The following is a 7,718-nucleotide window of genomic DNA, read 5'->3' as shown; positions in this document are numbered from 1 at the left end:
ATCCTGATTTATCCTGACTTATCCTGGTCATGAATTAATAATGCCTTACACTATGGACACATGGCCTACACATTACACAATGGAATTTCACTGTAAATATAGATAAGCGATTAAATGAGAACAATAGAGCACAATTTGCTATGAGACTTTGAGGATTTGACAATATACTAATTTGTTGTTAGGCCTTGACCAGTCCTGTACAGAAGACCCACCACTGTCTTCTAAAGTCGAAACAAATTGAACTTCCATTGCAACTTAGGGTGTGGGGTAGTATACTTGTAAAAGACAAGATGTGAAGGAAGAGAGTAAACTTTTTATTTCCAGTCTTTTTTCTGTCTGGTACAGCCCTTAAGTTTCGTGGTGAGGTCAAGTACGTCAAGCCATTATTTAACAAATGACCTATCTGATGATAGGGACATCTACAGGCAACGTAGAATGTGATATGCACAAGCAAACATGATTGTACGTAAGTTTAGTATTGTCATGGTCTGGCCCTCTGCCTGTTTATTCCTCTCTTTCTGTATCTCTCCCTCTGCCCAGTTGTGTCTGTGTTTCCACTTCAGCCACTCCCACTTCCCATTGCAGCCCTCAGTCCTAGTTACACACCTGGTTCCACTCTCATCAGCCCAGCCAATTACAAACCTGTGAACTCTGCTACAATCAACCCACCACCTATAAATACTGGACTCCTTGCACAAACTAACTGTCAGAACATAAATCAAAATAACTTTGTCCAGTGCTTCACGTCGTTGTCCCCTGCTCTACCTTGAAGACATAGAAGACAACAACAAACTACTGTAACCCGTTGGATATATGTGAATACTGTGGAATTATTGTCATGGCTGGAGTTGTCTGTGAAAAGAGACATTGCTTGGAGCTTCCCATTGTATGAATCAACTAGGGAACTTGGTTATATTTGTACATCATTTGCTGCACATGATCAGTGACATATGTACAGTATGTAGCAGGTGTGGCGCCCTGCATGGGTGTATAAGTGAAATCACTTTAGGCTCTGTGTTAAGCATGGGACTATTGTGTGTTTGTTTGTTTGTTAAGCGGTTAAAGATCTATATTCTGATATACTCATTGTAATAGAGTGTTTGTTCAGTCACAGGGCTCTCCATGTCTGTGTAATAAACAATGTGAGAAGATTAATAAACAATATCATATAAGATTCAGTGTCCATCCATGATATGGCGTCTTTATACCACTGCTATCAACTCCATCAAGCTCATCCTGGGTCTTCCCTAACCTGACTCCGCCAGATGGGGCAGCAGAGAGTACACTGGGTACTCTCTGCTGCCCCATCTGGCGGAGTCAGGTTAGGTCTCCCCATCAACAGCTACGTTCTGTGGCTGATACTGAATGGAGCTGGTGGGACGATCGCCTCCGAGTTCTTCTATCTCAACTTGATCGTATATGTGACCATCTCTTCCCTGGCCTCTGTCTTTTACTTTGCATGCATGGCTCTTCACATGCACATTCATTTTGTTCAGGGTTTTTTCGCATTACTTCTAGTGTTTTTTTCTGGTTCCCTGTTCCATCATTCCAGTGTTGTATCTGTGTGGAGCGTTACATAGCGGTGGTTCACCCTGTGGTGTTTCTCAGGTACAAAGCTAAGCCAACGCAGGGAAGCTGCAGTACCCTCACTAAAAACGCCGGGACAATGCTCCACACGTCCCAAACTCTTCCCCCTTCTGGCTCCAAAACTATGGAATGCACCTTTTCAGACTCCATCATGGCCCGTAGCACTTACCCTACCCCCTTAGATAGCACTTTTGTAGACTTGGATAGCATCTGATACATACTTATAGCATGATATGTAGACAGCACTAGAATTGCATTGTATGTAGTCTTAGCACTTCATAGTAGCCTACATATGTATAGCATAGAATAGTATACATTGACACGATCGTAGACAGGAACACCCACAAATGTCACATCTGGTTTTAGCCCGGGGTAAACAAAATGGTCTTCCCCATATAGTTATAATAGCGTATGATCCTTTGGATCACGTTCAGAGCGATGTGTTGGATGATAGAAATATTGACAGCCAAGAAAAATCCATCAGAAAGACATCTGGAACACTCGCCCTCGGAAAGTTGACTTATTATTACGTATACGAGACGATTTAGCCATGGTTCACATGGCGCTCGTCTGTCATGGCGGAACTTCAACCTGTTTTATGCACTTTTCCCATTTAGAACGTTAACGTCTACATACATGTTCAGATTTCAAATATAAAGTGCTCACCCCAGAGCCATGGATGTTACAATCCTCGTCGGGTGGGTAATAGCACCCGTGTCTTCCGCATTGTTCAATAAAAAGCATTTTTATCCGATCGGTGACCATTTTATCAGAGTTATAATGCACCAACCGATAGGGGCGCATGGCCATAAACTGATTAAACAGCTTTTTATTGAACAATATGGAAGATACCGGTACTTATTCCCGAACTAGCAAAATTGTAACATCTATGGTCCTGGGGTGAGCACTTTATATTTGTAATCGGAACATTTGTGTAAAACACTTCAGTCCAGGCCAGGGCTACCATGAGCTCACAGCGCGCTGCGACGCGTTGTTTGTAGATTTTTTGTTTATGCTGGGGTCCTGGGGTTCAAGTGGTTTATAGTCAGAGTATCCTTATCTAATTATACTTTATTGCAGCGTCAAGTTGCACAAGCATAACCACCACTGAAATCGGACATCGATCTCCCTCTCCCTCCATGTTACAAAACATTGTGTTACCGCGGCGCAGTGTTTACTCGCCTGGTAGAGACACTATATAGATATGATCAATTAAACTTAACGTAATATCAAAAACCAACAGCCATTAAGTCATCAATAATGTTTATAGAACACATTGTAGTGAATTCTAAGTAGTTTAGAGACAGTTGGAACTTGGCACGGAGCCATCGTTGTGCGGTCGAAACGAATGGTGTCGGTAGTCTACTTGGAATTCACTAAAACATCATTGATGAATTAATGGCTTTTTAAAATGTATATATTATGATAAGTTTCAGTGATCATATCTATAGAAAAGTGTCTCTTACCATATAGCGAATATATCAGTCCATTGTGTTGTGCTGGATCATGCCCATGCAGTCAAGAAAAACATTACAATCGGCCTCTAGCTTGTTTCATTTTCTAAAGTAGCGTTCCTTGTCGAGTGGCAACAAGGATCTGTGCCTGTGATCTGGCAAGCCATGACGCCTACTTTTAAATTAGTAGTATTTAAAGCATCTGTCTTTGAAAACCCAACACTTGTTTATTCCGGTTGGGAGAACTCTGAACTTTCCCCCGGCTCCACCCCCCAGCTATATTGACGCCCCTGATGACAAAAGTCGGTGTCGGTGTATATATCACGTGTGTCATTGCAGCTACAGATTATGTACCTTTGCATCCGGAAGTTGAACCCAGCTCCGCTTCATTGTGTAGCTTTGTAGCTTTCGCAGCAGCCACAAACGTCAGATGCATCTTTGTATCTTCATGCTGGCTTCCATTGACAATGAATGGTAGACTGTATCTGCTTGCATCTGCCCATGTGAACGCAGCATTACCATGAATTAATAATGCCTTATTACACTATGACACATGTTTCTGCACACAGGCCTACACATTACACAATGGGATTTCACTGTAAATATAGATAAGCGATTAAATGAGAACAATAGAGCACAATTGGCTATGAGATTTTGAGGATTTGACAATATACTAATTTGTTGTTAGGCCTTGACCAGTCCTGTACAGAAACCCCACCACTGTCTTCTAAAGTCCACTCCGCCATCTCCCGCCTACAGAGGGTCCTGTATTTAAATCCCTAAACGGCCTTGCCCCTTCCTATATTTCTGAACTAATAACTGCTCCCCCTACCACCAGGACACTCAGATCCTCCACTCTCAAACTCATTGCAGTCCCCCCTTCAAATCTATTATACACTTTGGAATAATCTTCCACACATATTTTATTTTATTTTATTGTTTATTGTTGTTCATTGTTTTTGTTGTTATTTTGTTTGTTTGTTCTACTATTGCAATGTGATAGACTACGGTCTACCTGTTCTCTGGAAAGCACTTTGGGTCAACTGCTGTTGTTTTTAAATGTGCTATATAAATAAAATTGACTTGACTTGACTAAAGTTGGGGTGTGCGTACAGGGTGTGCGGTATTATACTTGTAAAAGACAAGATGTGAAGGCTTGTGTACTAATTATGAAGACTGTTTGCAATAATTTTAGGGGGTGGGTGGCAGTTTGTGTTTTGGAAGACAAATAGTATTTGTATTTGTTTGTCAACATGATAGAGGACCATGCCAAACGGTGACTATGCGAAGCCCATCATGATTGGCCAAATGGTGGCGCTATAGCACTCAATTGATGCAAAACTTGCAAACTTGCAAACTTTGAACGTGCATATCTCATGAACCGTTTGACCGTTGGCAATGACACTTTGATGCACATATGTGTCTCCTCATGCCGAACAACTTCCTTGTTCTGACTTTTGACCTCTGACCTTTAGATCACCCGCCATTTTGAATTATTTGAAAAACAGTTCAACTGTAACTCTTCCCAGAATCTTTGCTCAAAATGCACGAAAACTTCTACACGTGAACTTTGGACCTATACGGACAAATAATCGTAGCACATTTTTTCTAAGTGAAAAAATGAAGTTTTTATGAGCCAATGAAAATTGCGCGCGCACGCACACACACACACACACACACACACTAAAGTTTGAGTACTTATGCTGAACAAACAGTGAATGATTTTCCTGTTAACAATGGAGTAACTGGTTGTGTGTTCAAATCCAGCTACTGACAACTCAGCTTGTCAGTCTTATTTGTACATATTGTTGTGGGCTATATCAGTGAGATCAATAACTTTAAAGACTGGTGTGATAATAGCCACCTTATGTTAAACACCACAAAAACTAAAGAGATGATCTTCAATCCAAATCCATGGTTATGAACGAATGTCTGCCTAACACACACACGCATGCAGCCACGCACGCACGCACGTACGCACGCACGCACGCACGCACGCACGCACGCACGCACGCACGCACGCACGCACGCACGCACACACGCACACACACACACACACACACACACACAAAGAGAAGTTTGCACGCACGCACGCACGCGCACACACACACACAAAGATAAGTTTGTACGCACGCACGCACACACGCACGCACGCACGCACGCACGAACGCAGGCAGGCAGGCAGGCAGGCAGGCAGGCAGGCAGGCAGGCACGCACACACACACACACACACACACACTTTAACTGTGCGTGAAAACACACTGTAGTAATGGATAAAGACATGCCCAAAATGAGGACACACCTTCTTGTTACCAAAACACTGAAGGGTTTTACTGTTTACAATGTAGTCACCGATTGTCTCTGTGTAGGTCAGTCAGTAGAGCTCCCGCCTTCGGTCCACAAGGTTGCGAGTTCAAATCCCGGTACCGACAGCTCAGCTCGTCGGTCTCATTTGTGCGTGTTGTTCTTATTGCGCATTGTTCTTCTTCTATCTTGGTCCCGCTTTATCGCTGCTTGCAGCTATATTTAGGGACCAAGAAGTCACGCAGTGACTTTGGTCACTACTTGTTTTTGTGTTTATTTTTCTTCTTCTCCTTCTCCTTCTTCCGCCAAAAATAGCTGTTCTGACTGAATGGTGCAGTCGGTTTTCGCGAAACGCTGTAATCTGGTAGAGGGCCATGCCAAACGGTGAATATGCGAAGCCCAAGACAATTGACCAAATGGTGGCGCTATAGCGCTCAATTTAAAATGCTAACTTTGAACGTGCATAGCTCATGAACCGTTTGACCGTTGGCAATGACACTTTGATACCCATATGCGTATCCTCATGCTGAACAACTTTCGTGTTCTGACTTTTGACCTCTGACCTTTAGATCACCCGCCATTTTGAATTATATGATCAGTACTTTATTTTATTCTCCTTCCGCCAAAAATAGCTGTTCTGACTGAACCATGCAGTCGGTTTGCGCAAAATTTGTCAACATGATAGAGGACCATGCCAAACGGTGACTATGCGAAGCCCATCATGATTGTCCAAATGGTGGCGCTATAGCACTCAATTGATGCAAAACTTGCAAACTTGCAAACTTTGAACGTGCATATCTCATGAACCGTTTGACCGTTGGCAATGACACTTTGATGCACATATGTGTCTCCTCATGCCGAACAACTTCCTTGTTCTGACTTTTGACCTCTGACCTTTAGATCACCCGCCATTTTGAATTATTTGAAAAACAGTTCAAATGTAACTCCTCCCAGAATCTTTGCTCAAAATGCACGAAAACTTCTACACGTGAACTTTGGACCTATACGGACAAATAATCGTAGCACATTTTTTCTAAGTGAAAAAATGAAGTTTTTATGAACCAATAAAAATTGCTGTTTTGTGAAAATTATTCTTCTGCCTCTAATACACACATATGCTTATGTCACTTTACTATGCGAAGCCCATCACGATTGGCCAAATGGTGGCGCTATAGCACTCAATTGATGCAAAACTTGCAAACTTGCAAACTTTGAACGTGCATATCTCATGAACCGTTTGACCGTTGGCAATGACACTTTGATGCACATATGTGTCTCCTCATGCCGAACAACTTCCTTGTTCTGACTTTTGACCTCTGACCTTTAGATCACCCGCCATTTTGAATTATATGAAAAACAGTTCAAATGTAACTCCTCCCAGAATCTTTGCTCAAAATGCACGAAAACTTCTAAACGTGAACTTTGGACCTATACGGACAAATAATCGTAGCACATTTTTTTCTAAGTGAAAAAATGAAGTTTTTATGAACAAATGAAAATTGCTGTTTTGTGAAACTTCTTCTGCACCCAATACCTATATGAATACTGCATGATGTTACTGTTTAGAATGAGTCAACTGACTGTGTCTGCATAGCTCAGTTGGTAGAGCTCTCGCCGTTGGACCACAAGGTTGTGTGTTCAAATCCGGGTAAAGACAAGTCAGTGTATGCATGAGTGTGCTCCAAGATTTGTGATGACTCAACTATAGAAATATTGAAGTAGATTACATTTGACATATTGTTGAACGCCCTGTGGGCTATATCAGTGAGATCAATAACTTTAAAGACTGGTGTGATAATAGCCACCTTATGTTAAACACCACAAAAACTAAAGAGATGATCTTCAATCCAAATCCATGGTTATGAACGATTGTCTGCCTAACACACACACACCCATGCAGCCACGCACGCACGCACGCACGCACGCAGGCAGGCAGGCAGGCAGGCAGACAGGCACGCACGCACGCACGCACGCACGCAGGCAGGCAAGCAGGGGCAGGCAGGCAGGCAGGCACGCAGGCACGCACGCACGCACGCACGCACGCACACAGGCAGAGGCAGGCAGGCAGGCAGGCAGGCACGCACGCACACACACACACACTTTAACTGTGCGTGAAAACACACTGTAGTAATTGATAAAGACATGCCCAAAATGAGGACACACCTTCTTGTTACCAAATCACTGAATGGTTTTACTGTTTACAATATAGTCACTGATTGTCTCTGTGTAGGTCAGTCAGTAGAGCTCCCGCCTTCGGTCCACAAGGTTGCGAGTTCAAATCCCGGTACCGACAACTCGGCTCGTCAGTCTCATTTGTGCATGTTGTTCTTATTGCGCATTGTTCTTCTTCTATCTTGGTCCCGCTTTATCGCT

The sequence above is a fragment of the Electrona antarctica genome (genome assembly GCF_951216825.1).
Source record: "Electrona antarctica genome assembly, contig: scaffold_46, whole genome shotgun sequence".
In the NCBI taxonomy this organism is placed as follows: Eukaryota; Metazoa; Chordata; class Actinopteri; order Myctophiformes; family Myctophidae; genus Electrona; species Electrona antarctica.
Note: the sequence above shows the minus strand (reverse complement) of the source record.